Genomic DNA, 19,054 nt, shown 5'->3' on the forward strand with positions numbered 1-19,054 from the left:
AAAATAATCAATGATTTCTAATATATTTGAGAACAAAATGTGGATTGTGTCCATTCTGAAAAGGTACAGCATCTTTACCTGTGACATGATCACATAAATGTAATGTTCAGAATGTATTTTAGTAAATACTTCCCCACAAAAATGTGTTAATAACCTTTCAGAAGTGATACTGTAACAACTCCCTTTAATTTATATATCTCCTGTGCCTAAAGTATGATAACCACATGCTATATACTTCTGATGCCTCATTGAGAAGAAAATGAAACAAATAATGGCCAAAATAATGTATTTCAGCTTGCTACTGTTAGGTATGTCCCCTTCCCCCAACAAACCATATCATTTTTGTTCTTCAGTAATCATATAACTATCATCTGCTTTCACACACAGCATGCTTTCTCACCGTGTCTCAAAAAGACTTATGTGTACATCTTCGATGTTTATGAGTGACTACAGTGATGCATTTCAGTCTTCTGCTCTCATTCACATATGCACACTCCTTCCCACAAAATAGTGATATGAATGACTGGTTTGCATGAATGATGTAATTGGTTTCTGCTTTCATACACAGTTTGCCCAACAAAAAAGACAGGCACTTTCTGTGCACATATCAGATATGTGATTGTGTAGAAACTGAAAGGCAATGTGGCCTTGGTTATGAACATCAACTTGTTCATACATACATACACCACCAGATGGCAGTTTAGATTTCTTAAGTGCTTTGTGTTTTCACAAACACCGTACAGCAATGTGTTTTTTTTTCAGGAGCTCCCAGATACTATACACTGTTCCCACATTCCCCACAAAGCCACAGTAATGATCACTTTATTGCTATTACCTAAGGGTACCTTGCTTTTATCAACACTGATACCCAAACAGATAGCCACATAAGGCAGTCATATGTGATGTGTGATTGCCAAAGGTAGCATAAAAACTTTTTGCTACAGAGCACCCCCACCTCTACCATGATTGCAGTAAAAATAAATAAAACCGTTAAGAAATAGGCATGTACAATGCTGCTGTCTGTATCTACTATTTAAGTTGACCACAATCCTATATGATTTCCAGACAGGAGAAGGCACACATATCTGTAGAAGAAAACTGACCCTCATATCAGAGAATCTGCTGTTCTCAGAAATCACTTGTAAAATGATCAGCAAATACTTGGAAAACATAGGGAGTTGATGCCTCTAGCAGCTCTATAGCTTGTTGTAAGAGGAAAGTTGAGGAAGTAATTATACACAATGCAACAAATTTAACCTGTGTTTAAGGGACAATCTATTTCCTTTTAACAGGAATATCTGGTATGCCAGATTAACCTTATTGCTTGATGAAAGCAAGTGGATTAGCAATTGGCTAATGCAAAAGTGTAGATGATGGTAGTCTAGATGAAAAGATGATACATGTTAGGTGGTACAATGATTGACAGAATCTGCTTTAGAAGCATCTGAAGATAGAAGCTGACTTGTACTGGACAGAGGATCCAAATAAATCTGTTAATTTAATGCCTGATGAAGATGACAAAAAGTGGTATTCCTTTAATTCTGTCAATAATAAAAACTGCTAGGTTATGGCAATAAATGAGGGTATAAGCTAAAAGTAGTTTCAAATCTACAAGTTTAAATAATATTTTCAAAATGAACAAGCAAAAGTTTTTTTTCTTAAAATGTTCACAGGGCATTGAAAATATAATATTTAAATATTGCAGTTTGTATGCCACTGACATTGCAACAGTTTTCATGAAGTCAATGTAAAAAATATTGTAAAAAAAGTGCATTAGCCTGATTATGAAAATTCATCAGTATACCTGCATGTAATCACAGCTGTAAGAAGGCATAGTTGTTCATCCACAATAGAGATGTGATTAAAGTTGCGTATACTGCAAATACTCATTCATAACAAAGTGCACTTCTTGGTCATGTTTATACATTTGAATGTAAAGTTCCATAAATGTACATCTCTTTTACGAAAACAGTTCATGAATTTATTGAAATTAGTTGTCTGTTAACCCAGTGCTATATCAGATTAACTTCCAGTCCACATCATCAATGGAATACTTAAGAAACTCAAGAAACCATTTGTAGTCCTGCATTAAGATTAAAATATATCAATGACAAATAGGCTTTTATCTGGAACACTGACACAATGTATGACTAGCATCTGCAGTTTAATCAGAACAGAACATAAATGTAGGAAAGATGCAAATGTACCAAAGGAAGATAACTTGTAATGAATGGTATATATATTGTGTGTTATCATGGATTTTGGAGATATACTTTTTTGAAAATGGAACTACCTGAAAGTACCCCTTCATATTATATCCCAATACATTTGTATGTTTGTTTGCTTAAACATGGTACAGTACTCCAAATCACTAGCAGAGAATGTCCTCTGATTAGTCACATTATTATAAATGCTTGAAACAATGTGAAACCTCCACAGTTCCAAAACAAGACTAAAATTATCCCAATGTTATTGTTTTCTGCCAAAAATCATCAGTAGTATTTTAGCAATAGCTATATCTGCTAGCTTAATTAAAGGACATTGGTGGGATTTAAATCCAGCATATACATTAATTCTGAAGAAGAGGCCAACGCTTAATCTTTTAGGACATGGAATATGAGTTCGCTTTCTTAAAAGGGATCAGAAGATTGTAATTTGATACCATACTAAGATCAGCAAGTTTTTAGAGAGACCTTTGGATTTTATAGATAAATCAACATGTCATCAGCAAATGCTGTAACATTTATATAATGATGTGCATATCTTATATCCATATTTAAGGGATGGGAAATAATTTTACTAAGTAATGGTTTAACAATTATCGAGATAAGGGACAGCCTTGTCTGGTACTCATATTGATTTTAATAAGCAAGGCGTCAAAATCATTTCTTGAAATAGCTGCAGATGCCAAACCATAAAAAAATAACTTCAGCAACAGAAAGAAAATAGGAATTTGGTTTAGACAGAAGTTTAGTTATAAAAGGTCTGTGAACCATATTGAATGGTTTACTGCATCAAGCATAAACATTGCTTCTTCATCATTATATACTGCATAGATATATGTTATCAGTTCTAGCATTAAAGTGTTTTCTTATGTTTGCCTTCGCTCCATTAATCTTGATTGAAAAATTGAAATGACATTAGTAGTAATCAGTTTCAGTCTTATAGAGATAACTATAGCCATTATCTTGATGTTTGAGTTTATCAAGGAAATTTGGGGCAATTTTTCTTTCTGAGCAGGTGTTCAGCATTAGTTTTAAGAATAAAAATAGTTTTGATTTGTTAACATACTTTCATTCCATTAATTTGGATTTGTTTATACAAGGATACCAGAATTGGAATTAATAACATCTTAATTTTTATATATAATTAAGCACTGAATATATCTGCATCTGAGGATTTTCCTATCTTTAAATTTTTATAACCTCAGCTACTTTATATTTAGTAATCAGTTTATTGAAATGATACAAAAGTAAATGAAATACTTTTAAACCCAAAAGATGCAAGGTAATGATCTACGGATAGTTACAGGTTATTTATCAAGTATACTTTGAGATTGAGTGCATGAAATTTTTAGCAACATATGAAGACTCCACAAAAATTGATCCATAATTATTAATTATTAATATATTATTTCTGGAAACTGTAAGCTTTAAACAACAGCTAATAACCTTAAAGAAATATGGCTCCACTTTGAATGTGTAACATATATATTATAGTCAGCCATTTCTGAATTAGAAGAATGAATTATTTTAAAATGTTCCTACAAATATTTAATTAAAATAGTCTAAACTGAGGGATGGTTGCAGTTTTCTGTCTAATATCTGGATTTGTTCCATAGGAACCCAGATTTGCTTGGCTCTCTTTATTTTATTGAATGAAGCTAAACTAATTTACTATCTCTTAGTTTACCCTTTAATGCAAGCCCTCTAATATTAAATGACATGTGGCTATCCATTTATGACTACAAGGATTCAGCATGTTGCAATTAATTTTTTTGACTACTGTTTCAAGGTTAGGGAGGCCAGGCTTCAACATCCAATTAATATCAATGTGAGAAAGCGTAGAAAAATTCTAATTGAAGTGAAATTTGACAGTGATCAGAAAAAGATCTGAATGCTACTAGGACACATTAAGTTAAAAAGATTAAAGAATTGGAACTAAGGGAAATGTCTAATCTTGCACATAACTTAGGTACAGCAGAAAACAACATATAATTAGTCACTTCTGGGAATTTCACTGTATACAGATCTTGAAAGATAGTCATTCTTACAGCACAGGCTTTGTTATAATGCAAGTAATTCTCTTAGAAACAGTAATTTACTTTGGCATGGAACATATGATTAGATAACAAAAAACAGTTGACTCATACTTGACCACTTCCATGATAAAAAATAAAATGTCCACTTGGTTCATTTATGAAAGTATTTATTTATTTGTCCCTCAGAGCCACTTTGATATTTATTTTAACCCCATAACTAGTAGTACTGGAACTAGCTGCAAGCAGTTATGGGATCTATTATTATTAAAAAAAATAAGTGAGAAACAAGTCCATGTCTTGAATACAATGACTAGAATATCTATACTTAAAATAGATGTCAAAATAATTCTTTTGTATGTAGACTGAATACTATTAAGGTTCCATGAAGTAATATTCATAGTTAAAATAATCCAAAAACTAAAGGATTGTACACTTGTTAGTTGACATGCACAATAATATTTAAGGATCCAGCTCTTGCTTTGATACATTCTAACAGTTTTGTCAACCAACCAATGCAACAAATAAATAATTGTATTGTTATACACAATGCCTCCATGCAATAGTTATGGCAGCTCCACCCCCTCAAACTAAAAGTAATACTAATAAATATATGCCCTTACAATACAGACAAGTCAATTGAAATCACTCAGAAAGCTAGCCATCTCAAAAGACCCATAACCCTCTCCAAACAGTTAAAGTAATTAACATAAAGACAGCATTTTGCATCAGCTAACAACATCAAGCATTTCAGCCAACACCTAGCTCAGCAATATGTGCCATGATAATAGCATTTTGTTTTATACTATCAAATCTACACATGAAACCCAAACATAAATGCCTTTAGATATAAAAATGGTTTTACTATCAAAATCTTGAAAATGGTTATTTATTTAATTTATCTATCTATCTATCTATCTATCTATATATATATATATATCTTTTGATTACTGAGAAACTCTGACTAGACAAGAGGCCCTTTTCAGCAGGGGCCCAGGGGAAAAAATTCCCATGGATACAGAGTAATTGGTTTAATACAATGCTACTGAGTACTATGTGCAGAGCAGACAAAAATGCAAAATAGTACAACTACTGAAAACATTATACAATTATATACAGATATAAACATAAGTAGAGTACATGATGTACATGATGAAAATCATGATGATATATTATTTCTATTTTGTCAGTCACCTTTTCGTCAGTCATCATATTTTCATATCTTCTTCTTTGCCTTTTCTTAATCAGTGTCATCATCTTTGTTTCATTTTCACCATCTTCATTGCAGCTTCACCATAAGTATCATCTTTGATCTCTTCACTGCATCGTCACTGTAATCTTTAGATTCACCTTCTTTATCTTCACACCATCTTCACTGTCATCAAATTACCTCTGTGATCTTTATTGCATATTCTTTGTCATCTTCATCATATCAGCGTCTTCACTACATCTTCATTATTATCATTATCTTCTTATCTTCATTGCATCTGTACCTGCAATTTCAACACATCTTCTTCAATATCACTGACATCTTCTTAATATCTTCATCATTTCATAATTTTCCTTGTCACCATAGATTTCATCTTCATCTTCCTTATCTTTCTCAACATTGTCATTTGCACCATCACATCTTCATTGTCATCTTCTTTACATTACATCGTCACTGCATCATCATCATCTTCATCGTTGTCATCTTCCTCATCACGTTTTAATCATAGTCATTGCAATTTCATCTGTGATGTTGTCACACCATCACCATCGCGTTCATTGTCACCATCTTTATCATCAAATATTTATCTTCATTTTCATTGCATCTTCATCATTTTTTACATTAATACTATTCTCATCTTCATTTTCATCTTTGTCAACATCATTGCCATCATCACACCTTCATTGCCATCTTCATCATCTTTATCACATCTTATTTTTCATAGATGTACAGAATAATCCAGTTTTCATTCCAGCAGTAATCCAGTCAAGGTACAAGAAAAAAAAAAAATGACTGCTATGCACTTACCAATAAGATTATTCACATACCCTACGTTTTCTGCTTATAACTGGTTATCTCATGGTAGACAACTGTTAGTCTTACTTCTGTGTTAATATAATGTATGCCAAGTATAATACACTTTACAAGGAAGTTTATTATAAACTATTGTATGCAAATATAACTACATTTATTTTTTAATTATTGCTTGATAGAGTTACTACTGATTGTGCACCATATATGTGTTGAAATCTGCAGCAGACTACAGAAAACACCTAATAACTATAAACTGTAGGCTAACATATACATAACCAGAAAGTTAAGCCACTTGACATGGAATCAGATAGTAAATGGACAGCTGCTCAGCCTATAGTAAATAAAATAAAGGTTTACTATACATAAAAACATATTTCCACTGAAGTAACTGAAATAAAGCTACGTATTGTAGAACTAAAAAGCCCACTTTCATGATGAGAACATGACTACTGTAGAGGAAAATGGGAAAACATTGGACATGATCTTTACGTGTATTTAATACATTCTGGAGCTGGGACAAAATGCCAAAAGAATGCTGGAAGAAAGCAGAAAACTGAGTTGCAAACTGAATGGACTTTGTGATTATATTCTCAAGATAACCACTAAGTGTAAAAATCTGGAGGCTGAAATTAAATTCCAAAGCAAATTGTTGGAAGAAGCTAACAGTAAATTAAAACAATGTTTGTCAACCCTTGCTTCTTATGCTAAACCAGTACAAGAAAGTCATACTCTATAACAAACCTTTAAAAAGAAAAATAATTCCTTCAAACAAAAAGAATACACTCTCACTAACTTTTTGAAACTGAGAGTGGTGAATACTATAGAGAACTGTAAAGACATTCAGAGTCCAGAACCCATGGAAACAATTGGCTTCAGCCAACTCAGGCCAATGAGATCCCAGCTAAATATTCCATCTGATTGATGTCACTTCAGGACTGGATCACTTTCCTAATACTACACTGTTTTGTCACTACTAAAATGTATCGCAGGTGGGTGTCCAGGAAACTAAACCATTGAAACTGGCACTGGAAATGTTTATTAATGTCTTCTCAGGCATAGTAGAAAATCTAAATAAACTGGGAATAAATCCTTACATCACTTGCTAGATTGCCAACTGTCTCACAGACTGGATGGGAGATAAAAATATGGGAAGCTACCTCACAAAGAGACCAGTCACCAGTGGAGTCCCACAAGGTTCTGTGTTTGGACCTCTCCTGCTTGGCATCTACTTCTCTGAAGTTAAAGACAATACTAAAGCAAGGAGCAGTCAGTTTTGTCCCAGTTAAATAACTGGTGCCAAAATCATGGACTGAAACTAAATGCCAAAACGTGCATTGTCATATATATTGGGAAGTCATCTACCTCAGGGAACTACCACACTGATAATGTAGCTGAACCAGTCGTTCAGGAGTTGTAAATTTATATTAACAATAACTTAACTTTTGACCAACATATGTCCATTGTCAGAAGAAAATCTTTCTATATTATGTAGCTTATAAACAAAGGGATTGTGTCTTGATCTAGGGATGTCATTGTCCCACTTTACTCAGCTCCCATTAAGCCAGTCATTTAATATAATGCCCCCTTTGGCATGTATCTGACCATACATATGCAACAAATGGAATGCCCAAAGAGATACCTTACTAAAAAAAAACAAGGCCTAAACAATATGTACTACATGGACCAACTCTAAACTTGGTATCTTACAAACTGCTAAGAGGTGACCTCTATCTTTCATACAAGGCATCCCCCAACCCAGTACTGATGGACTATTCTCATCGGCAAGTCAAATGGCATCAGAGGTACTCAGTCTAGGGATCTAAACCTCTTCTGTAACACCAACAGAAGGGTTTGGAGGGGCAGGTATATTTCACAGAGGACACTACTCTTCTGTAACAGACTCCCCATCCACATAAAATAAAGTTCATCCCTGTTCATATTCAAAAGCAACTTGGAACAATGGATATGTAATAGAAATTTTACCCCAGAACTGTCTCCTATACAATTAATGGACACAGGCAGTGTCTAAATGCTTTATCTCACACATGGCTGCCCTCAAATTATGTATGGTATGATCCCAGTTATTCTCAATAGGAGTCATATATAATTATTGGCTATGGGATGGGCAAGGCCAATCTGTAACCAAATGAAATAGGCAAATTTAAGCACCAAAAAGGAAATTGGCTAGGCTTAAAATGGCCCATAAGGACAGCTAGCCTAGCACTTACTTATGAACCGATGTATAATCTGGAAGCTTTTACCTGACTCATGTACAGTAAATATACTGCTTTCCTACTATATGCCGCTCTGATGTGTTAAGACAGATCCCCCTAGTGTATTATTAGGCAATTCCTAGTACTGCATTGTTGTTACAGCATAATATGAAGCCTTTGTTCCACTTACAAACACAGTCCACATTGCATCGGAACTGAAAGCAGCCTGATATGTACTATTGTGCTCCCGTGGTCTTGATATACCATTTCCAGTACCGCTTAGGAAAAAAATCAATGTTTACTGCTTATATGTTCCAAAACTGCTGCTTTGATTCTCTTCATTTAAAAAAAAAGTCAAGTATTTTTGTGGGCAGAGTATGGCACAAGTATTGCCTATAAATTTAATTTTCTGATCTCTTGTAAGTATGAGTTAAAAACATTTTCAAAGAAAAAATCCAGTCTGAGATAAAAGAAAAAAACTTCCAGAGTCTCTATGCTTAATTTTGCTGGGCAGTTCTGAGTTGCACATAGCTGTTACAATTGCTAAATGGGTTATTTTCCACAAAATCCTTTTTATTGAAAACCACACATTAATATTGTTGAAACTGAACTTTTCCCATCCTTGTCATATAGACATCCCTACCACATCATGGGGGTTGGGGTTTAAGAGATAAGTGACATAATACTACTGGGTGGGGGAAAAACAGGAGAGCAGACAGAATAGGGACAAGTGTGTGTGTGTGTGTGTGTGTGTGTGTGTGTGTGTGTGTGTGTGTGTGTGTGTGTGTGTGTGTGTCCATCTCTGAGGGATACTGACTGGGGGGAAGGAGAATTCCACTGCCTACACAAGAAGCTGTTTACTACCACAATGTGAATATAAGCAATGGTCTGCACAGTGATGTAATATATGTGATTCAGAAACATGCAAATTAGCCAATAATGAGGTCTTAACGCATAGCAGCTAATGTGTCTGAATTGCAAATCGGCATGTCATGTAAGAAGGGCCTATTTTATCACTAGCTATATGACTCATGCTAGGCACTTTAATGAATTCCCGGGTATGTTGCACATTTACAACTGTTTGTCTCATACATGTACAAGCCTATGACCTACCAAAAGTGTTGAATTATGTACTTTGGTACATTCCCATTATTCACATGTATCACCTAGTCCACTTATATATACAGGCAGTTGTACATTTACAATTTTTTTCCACTATCTATCAACCGGCTTTTCATATTTTGGCACTCGCCCCTCTTACCTCTCTATGCCACCTTCCCCTCCTTCACCCTTACTGTCTTCCTTTCAATAATGCATTCCTTCTCTGCTGTAACTTTTTAACTCAATTTCTATTGCTTTTACTCCCTGCTAAATGGTGTAGTCATTGTCCCATTTGTTTTTTCTTGTCCTCAGCTGATATCCCCTGAGCCACTGAAATTTCCATTTTCAGCCATACTTCCATCCATTAAGAATACTTCTCTCCTCAACACCCTCTGCCCTTCATCTACTTCAGATCAGCATAACTGTCATTATTTGGCATTTTTTATTATATCCCTTACTGTATATGACTTTCATATTCTACCTTTCCTTTACACCACTTTACAGCACCATCGCATGTGAATATTATCTACCTTCTTTTCCGCTCATCTCAAACACTCTGAAGTCTTCCATTGATCTTTTTCACCTAATGATTTTCAAGTCATATACCACCTATGTCAAAACCTCATATGCTGATCCCTTACTGGTCCTGATACTTTCAGGACTTTCACCATTTCTTAAGCTCTTTCAGGTTCTAATCATTCTCCCAAATGTCATTCTCGTTAACCAGCCTCTCCTCAAAACAGTTCACTTTGTTTTCCTTCCTTATATCCTTATATATTCAGTCTGTATTTCTTTTGTGAACAAATAACACCCTTAGTCTGAAAAAGACCTTCTTTGAGGTCGAAAGTGCTCAATAAATAGTAAAAAGACGTTACTTCAGATTTGTCAATTTTTGCCATCCAAGGATTCTTTAAGGGTGTTATTCATTCACTTATTTATTTTTTATTCCTTTTGAAGTTTTTTTAATGGATTTTTATCTCTATTTCCTCTGTCCATTCCTCCCCACTTCTATCCTATTTTCCTGCATTCTCAGCTTAATATTCTTACTTTCCTCTTGCTCACGCACCTGTTCAGCAGACCCTCCCCTTTCTCAGTCCTAAAACCTTTTTATTTACTCAAAAGGCCTAAGCAACCTCTTCTTTCCCTCTTCTTGCAACTGCTCCACATATCATTATCCTTTCTTTTTCCAATCTCTTAACCCCTTCCTAAATACTTGCATCTGCCAATCACTTATTACATCTCCAATTCTAATTCTCTGTAGTCCCGTAAGATTTGTCTTCTCCTTCACCATCTTCTTCAGCTCTACTTCTGTTTTTCTATCTCTGCATATGTTTTAGCCTTCCTCCCTCTATTGCTGTCTTCTCACTTTCTCCCTCTAATCCACTCATTCTATGTAGCTCTTAGTCTTTGTGCCATATTTACTGCAATTGCACGCCCCCTAATCTCAGGCATATCAGTCCCCTCACAGCTTTATTCACACTCATTATTTCATTCTCAGTCTTACTTTTCTTCCCTCTCCAAGTAAACCTGTCACACACTTTTTACATTTCCTCCATGAATATGGTAACCTCATCATCTTTATTATGTCTCCTCTCCCATTCATTACACATACCTTGCCTGTCCACTTGTCAAACATCTCTTCTATCATATCATAGGAAGTTACTAGACTATTGGCCCTGAGGCCCTTATAATTCTAGCCAAGAGTTTAGCCCATGCATAGACAAATCAGAACCTGATGCCTGTATCCAGCAGGGACACAGGTGGAATCCCAGGGATGCATTTTCTATTTCCCATCCAGTTAGCCAGATTGCACTTAAAAAGGACAGATTTGTGTCTGAAAAAGGGTAAAGAGGTATTCTGCTTGACGTGGAGAGGTAGTCTATTGCATAGATGGGGGAGTCTCTGGGACACGAATCTGTCCCACCAGCAAGTCCTGTTGATGTCACAGACCAGGTTGAGGCTGCATGTGTTGGTTACTCGAGTGGAGCTTGATTTGCAGATATGCAGCAGTCCCATCAAGGTAGGGACCTATCCTGCAATTCCTTTCTATTTATCCCTTGCATACTCCAGTATAAGGTTCACCTTAACTCCCAGATACTTGACCCCCTCCCCTTAACTACAGCAAACCTATTAGATTTTGAACCAATTTCTCTACACCTATTAATAGAGACTTCTTGGGATGGTGCTCCAAACCTCATTCTCTACCAAATTCTTCAAAAATCTTTAACACTTGAGGCAATTCCCCTTCTACTTCAAACAAGTCATCAGTGAGATTTGAACACAGGTGCTAAGTCAATTTCATTTGCTTTTACCAATCCTAGTGACATAAGGGAAGGAAGAACTATTGCCATCTGTGTGGTATAAATGCAAACTCTGCTAAACGGTGTCTACTGCTTATCTGTGTCAGTCTTTTATTCCTTTATAGCACTTTTTTGTAGTTTTGCTTATAACAGAAGGAAAATTTGCTAAGATTCGTCATCATCTGTGTGTTAATTAAGTGCAAATACTGCTAACACTGTGATACTGCTTATTTCTAGGAGAATGTTATTCACTTACAAAAGTTATGTCAGTTTTGTTGTAAGGGAAGGAAAACTGCCAGGCCTATTTGCTGTAGGAGAAGTAAAATTGCAAGGGCTTATATAGTTTTTAAGATCTACTGCCATCCATGTGCTATTGAAGTACAGATACCAGCAATATGTGATAACTAATTCATGCCAGAGTTTTTTCCATTTAGGACACCTTTTTTCTGTTTTGCTAGTATTATGGACGTCAGCTTGCTGCAGGCCTTAATGCAGATGATTTTCTGACTAGCCATTGACTTTAAACTTGTAGTCTTATATTGTGCTGCATAACATGGACTAATACTGTATTTAGCTGGGCTACTATGAGCAGTAAATAGTTGCTATAGCTACTAACCAAATTTAACTTGCTTTTACCTTGTGCCAGTCCCAACAAGCTGTACTGTGTGCAATGGCAGGTTACCACACTCTTCAAAATTACAAGTTGCTGTTTTTTGAAATAGATATATCCCACTTTAGTCCCCCACCTACCAGTCTAGACTTAGTTTGGTCCCACCCAGATTTTGCATCATTGTACAAGATTACTGTAGCTGTCACTATTTGATTAGTGCATGCTTCCGTTGTTATGTTGTATTTCTGTTGGTTTTACTTCACTGCAGAGCTACACCACACAGTGCTACATCCATGACAGCACTAACCCACACTGCACAGCTAATGAATACCTGTTTTTCTATTTGTTCCCTTTGAGGTCATCTGAAATATAACCTTTGATTACCTTTCAAAAAATGTCAACAAGTTACCACTGCTATATCTTGCAACTGTCAGTTAAGCATCTAGGTTACTATTGTTGAATCATAGCTAGCACACATCTCAGAACCTACTATATTTCTCTCTCCCAGATGAATTTCAGATAACATGGGATTGCATCTACCTGTACCTTTTCAGCTGACAGCCTATTTCCATTAGGAATGTAGGAACTTCCTCTTGTTCACAGAAAACGTTACTAGACACAAAATCCACTTGTGATAAGTATAAATACATATTTAAACTGGGGGCAACCCCCTCAGATCCCTCGTGTCCAAGCTGTCACTGCTCATTACACAGCTACCTCAACACAACAACCCTCAACACCAAAATTATCAATGTGTATTAGTAAAAGTCTATCACAAAGCCTCCTAGACCTCCTACACAATGTACTTATGTGCCTAGACCTCTGCAGCACACTTCACCTACTAGGCACAATACTGCTACCACCACAAGCAAGGCTCACCAAAGCAATATCAGCCAGAGCATACTGACGTACATCAAAGTGTCCTTACCCTAGATAACGCCATAGTTAGGCATACTGACATAGCACTCAGCTGACCGAAAAAAGGCAAGAGTTATGGTCAGCTGTCTCCCAGGTGCCAGAGTTAACACTGTCACCAAGGCTCTTAGATCCCTTCAGCCCAAATATGTGTATGTCCTGATCATTGCATATGTGGGAGTATAAAACCTTGGATTCTTATTTTTGGATAATACGTTCCTGAGGCAGGTAAGCAGCTGTTACTGTGAATGATGCCAGAATGCAAACCAAATTTATTCAACAGTTGGATCAGTAACTGGTATCAATCCTGAGGGAGAGTCCAGTTTCTGTTAGTTTGGAGGAAGGTGATTTACAGTCCTACCCTGTTTTCTAGGGATAGCATCCACCTCTCTCTGTGGAGCTTGTATGTGTTTGCAAATATGTTTTTTGTCCCTATATTTTTAAGTCAGTCTCTTATGCATACCAACCTAAAAGTTTCAAACCAGGCTTATAGTAACATGGCAATGCTCAGTGTTAGTAGCCTAAACAAAAAGTTGCCTATACATGAGGCCTTCTCAACAATAGAAAACCTAGACATCTACATAACTGTAGAAACATAGTTCCACCATAATGGCAACACTCCTTCTGTGCATGGCTATAATGCCAATCATTGATTTAGACCTTCTACAAAGGTTGTCTGTCTTTCTGGTAGGGGCATATCTGTTTTCAGTCTGAATGCCATTACTTCATATCTAATGTAGCAAGATATTGACCTAGGACTCCTCCATATCCTGGTATCTACTAACAAGTTAATTTTTTATATCATAACTAGTTCGACAACCCCTTCCATAATGGCTACAGCTTATGAAATCTGGGTCTATATTAAAATACCAAAACCTCACTTACGCGAATACCTAAACACCAACACATAAATAGCAAACCGCAAAAACACTGAAGCATGAAATTCGAAATATCGAATTGCCATAGTTGGCCAACCCCACCGCCCACTATGTACTACCTACCCAAACAAAATAAATAATTCACACTTCCCCATATCTGCACTTCACCCATATATCCCATATCCTAATCAAACATTCACTACACATAAATATATCTAACTATAAACAAACAACACCCAACTACGGGAAAAGTATAATTTTCATATACATTCAGCTACACAGCTATATTACTATACATACACTTAACATACCCCTACTTCTAACCCTAAAGTAAAGGTTGCATGTATTACTATGTATGCACTTACCTTAACCTGCACCCTAACCCTAAGGTCCATAACTATTGCACATTTACATTAGGGAGCTATACTGGATAAGGGCCAACTATGATAATTCTATATTTCGAATTTCGTGCTTCAGGATGTTCGGTGTTTTCGCAGTTCGCTATTTATGTATCTGCGTTTAGGTATTCACGTAAGTTTGGTTTCGCTATTTTAATATAGACACATGAAATCTGGCCCAAGAAATTAAAATCTCTTAACTACTAAACTTAACAAGATAATTCTTGGTGACTTCTTACACTCTGTCCATAAATCAGTTAACATACACCACAAATAAAAAAATATGTGTTTATTATGCTATGGCCCATAACTATGAGAAAAATACATTTTACTTACTTGTCTATATTTTTTGTTTGGTCATCTTTTTAAAGTATTTTTCCAGTATGTGGGAGGTTGTATGTGAAAAACTGATATGTTTATTTTACAGTAAAAATTGCACAATTATATTAATGTTGTAATTTATTGTTATCATAATTGAAGACATATGGGAGAAAAACAGCTCAGTTTATTCTAGCTATAACTTTTTTTTTTTTTTTTTCTTTTTTAGTTTTAATACTGCATATGGGCGGCCACGGTGGTGCAGTGGTTAGCATTGCCGCCTCACAGCAAGAGGTTCTCTGGTTCGATCCTCGGCTGGGGTGCCTTCTGTGCGGAGTCTGCATGTCCTCCCTGTGGTCGCGTGGGTTTCCTCCGGGTGCTCCGGTTTCCTCCCACATCCCAAAGACATGCTGCAGGTGGATTGGACACTCTAAATTGGCCCTAGGTGTGCGTGTGAGTGTGCCTTCTGTGGAAGGTTGGGCGCCGGGCTGGCAACTCGACACCGTAAAACTCCACTGCCATTCAATGTGCGGACAAGGTGATCCGCTGTGGCGACCCCTAACCGGGAAAAGCCGAAAGAAGAAGAAGAAGAAGAAGAAGTTTTAATACTGCATATCATGAAGGACTTCTATAAAAACTGGTCAGAATAGTAAACAGTATAAACTAGCATTGGGCTTACACACTGTAGTCACAAACATACATGAATGTCACACAATGAAAATATTTGTGACCATGCATACATACATAAACTTAAGGGCCATTGTCCAAGTAACAAGTAGTTACTTTTAAATATTTTCAACCTGGTAACCAGCTAGGAAAATTTGCTTCTATAAACAGCAATGTTGGGAAGGAATCAGCTAATGTGGCAGCACAGAATCCAGCAGTTAAAACTTATGCAGCAGTGACAGAAAGTAAAAGAAGAAAGCAGCAACAAACAGAGGGGTCTATATTATAACATCGAAATTCAAAAACTTTGAATGTTATATCGAAACCTTTAGTGCAAAAGCTGAGAATAGCGAAGCCTTGGAACATCGAAATTTTACCTAGGGTAAGATTTCGGTGGTCTGTGGCTTCGCTATTTACAACAGTGTGGTGCAATGGTTATGGACCGGGTTTAGGGAAATGAGAGAACAAAGGTTACGGATTGGGTTCAGGTAAGTGTGGTGCGATGGTTGTGGACCGGCTTAAGGTAAGTGAGTGAACGGACTGGGTTAAGGTGAGTGTGCGGTAGTTAGGGACTTTAGGGTTAGGGCGCAGGTGAGGTGAGTGTGCGGTAGTGACAGACTTTAGGGTTAGGGGCGGGTTAAGTGAGTTAGGGTTAGGGCACGGGTTAGGTTAATGTGCAATTGTGTGGACATGAGGGTTAGGGTGAGGTAGGTGAGTTAGGGTTAGGGAGCGGGTATAGTGAGTGTGCGATAGTTAGGGACCTTAGGATTAGGGTTGGGTTAAGGTAACGGGGAAGCTAGTGGTATATGTCTGGTTTAGTGTAGGTTTTCGCGAAGTGTATGTATGTGGATTATTTATTTTGGTGTACTTGAGTTGCGTGTATGTTTGTCAGAACAGCAAATTTTTTCCCTCTTTTTTGACCTCCCTTTGTCTACTCATTTATCAAGAATCGTTTTCCTTTCTGAGATCACTCAGTACAGGTCTCACCTACATGAATGGTTAACAGTTGCAGCATACATCTCCAGAGTCAAAAGAGACCGACAATGGAAAAATGGGGCCCTTTGCAGGGTAATGAATCAGGCCACTGCAAGCCATACCACTATCCCATTACTTGTCTGTCTGTCCCCAGTTCCATAAACACTTTTCAAACCTACCAGTGCACATATTATTTTCTTCTTTACTTTTACAATTATCATAGAAATTAGAATTTCATTTAAAACTATTATTTCAAATTTACAGAAAAAAAATCTATAGCTAATTTCTAGACATAACAGAATAATCTCGCATTGAAAACAGACTTAGCATGAGAAACAGTAGACTAGTCTTCCCTTGAAACTCACATTTAGTGAAAATGAATCTGGCAACCCATTAAGCAACAAGGGATGTGCTGGTATTCATACTCAAACAGCATATAGTGAAGTACTAATTAACATCTATGTGAAGGGTGCAGGAATTTAAAAGACAAACTGTATAATGCATTTACTAATAACTGAGGACAACCTACTAGACATTTGGCCCTTTTCAAGAGCAGCCCAGGAGTACTGTCTGGTGAAGTAACTTGGCTGAGTCACAGAAGACAAATGAAGGCTGAGGGACTCAAACCACATACTACAGGAAGCAGCCTTACCTTACTTATCTGCACTAACTGTTGGACAAATTGTTGTAGCCCAGACACAGCACATTTCGCACTCATGTGGCTGCAAAAAGCATGCAAAATTAAAAATGTATTCATAGTTAAAATATTAACATTAAAGTCAGACTTTGTGCTATACAGTTTATCCACAGCTAAATAATAAGCATACTGTCGACATTAAGGAAATCAATGATCACATCCAAAGTACATGGCTCTTTAATAATTCCTCTGTTTACTACAATCATTTTCCTTTGTTTATGCAATAAATACTCTGGTTCATAGGTATTAGCTACTAAGCTTACAGTCCAAGGGACCATTGAGGAGCCAAACTCAAATTTTCAGTGGCCTCAAAGCACTGTCTGGTTAATTAACTTGCTCAAGGACAGGGCATAAATATAAGACAAAATCAGAGGTGCTCTACAAAAGTGGACAGGAAGAAAACCAGACTAATCTAAAGAACTTAAAATGTTATCTATACAGGTTTTGCATCATCATGTATGTTGTGAAACACAGGAAGGGTGAGACTCTATTGACTAACATTAACTGATGGACTAACTGTGACTTACCAAAGGGTCCACCAATCGATATACAGAATTAAGGCTTTTGCCTCCTGTAGCCAAGTTACAGGGTTTGGGACTGAGCAAGTCACTTAATTAACTTAATTGCCCTCTCTAACTAAGGCATTTTGCACAAATGCACATGTACACACATCCGTAATGTTGCCCGCTACATAGTTCGTACCTGCGAAGAAAATCTCCATCACTAGTGCAAGTAGCTGCAAAGGTTCCACTCAGCTATAAAATCAAATATTGTGCTCCTATGCATGTGCATTTGCCCTCATTGTATCCATGTAGGACATTTTTCAAGATGCAAGGCACACTGAGAACAAGAAAAATTCTTAAAGCAGCAGTACAGCGCAAAGCAGGAAAACTTTCCATGATGTGGCCAGCCCCCCCCCCATCAGCTGCCTAGGTTGCCTATTGCTGGATCCAGCCCTAGGCTTGAGGGACATATATTAGGAAAAACTGAAAGAGCTGCCCACTTAAATACAGAAGCCATGAATTCAGTATAGGTGGTAGTGAAGAATATTCTACATTTATGTGCTGGAAATAAATTCTGTTCCTGAAAGTCTTAAGGTGCACTCAGTAAACATGAGATGGTATCTTTCCTCAAAAGTAGGTGGAGTTTATTTTTCTGTCAGTGATCATTATGAAAGACACTCCTGAAAGATGCTTTATTTATTCACATTTCTGTATCAAAATGTAAATTATGTAACAAAACATCATCTTACAGATAAAGTTTAATTTCATGTACTAGTAACTTTTGTAACTTAATGAGGTGGGCATTTCACAGAAGTTTCTAATGATTTTAATATTTGTTCTCTCTTCCTGCAGTAAAATATACATTGTTCATTTTTAACGCATCCTAACTTGGTTGCTTGATTGTACTGCTTACTCAAGTTTGGTTGCTCTCCATATTACAGCAATGTGTTTTAGCTTGAACTAACTGTTTTTCCTCTAGGATCATAACATCCTGAAGAAACAATAAGTAACATTTCTTTTTAATTATTTTTGCTTTGATTTTCAGTGACCTCAGTGTGAAAATAATGAAGTAAGGGTAGGTGAGAATTAAACGGAGGCTTGCCCCACCATAAGAACATTTATTTGAATTTATATTTACTGTATGTTCTTTCAAATCTCTTATATACTCAAGCTGTTTTGTGAGATTACGTATCTAATGA

The 19,054-nt window shown here is 36.4% G+C and overlaps 1 protein-coding gene across 1 annotated transcript in view; it reads left to right on the plus strand.

The window, feature by feature from the left end:
- Positions 1-19,054, plus strand: part of RASGRF1 (Ras protein specific guanine nucleotide releasing factor 1) — an 892,789-nt gene that overhangs the window by 183,275 nt on the left and 690,460 nt on the right. The gene's annotated exons all lie outside the window — the stretch shown is intronic.

This window comes from Protopterus annectens, chromosome 7.part0 (genome assembly GCF_019279795.1).
Source record: "Protopterus annectens isolate FY-2018-M chromosome 7.part0, PAN1.0, whole genome shotgun sequence".
In the NCBI taxonomy this organism is placed as follows: Eukaryota; Metazoa; Chordata; order Ceratodontiformes; family Protopteridae; genus Protopterus; species Protopterus annectens.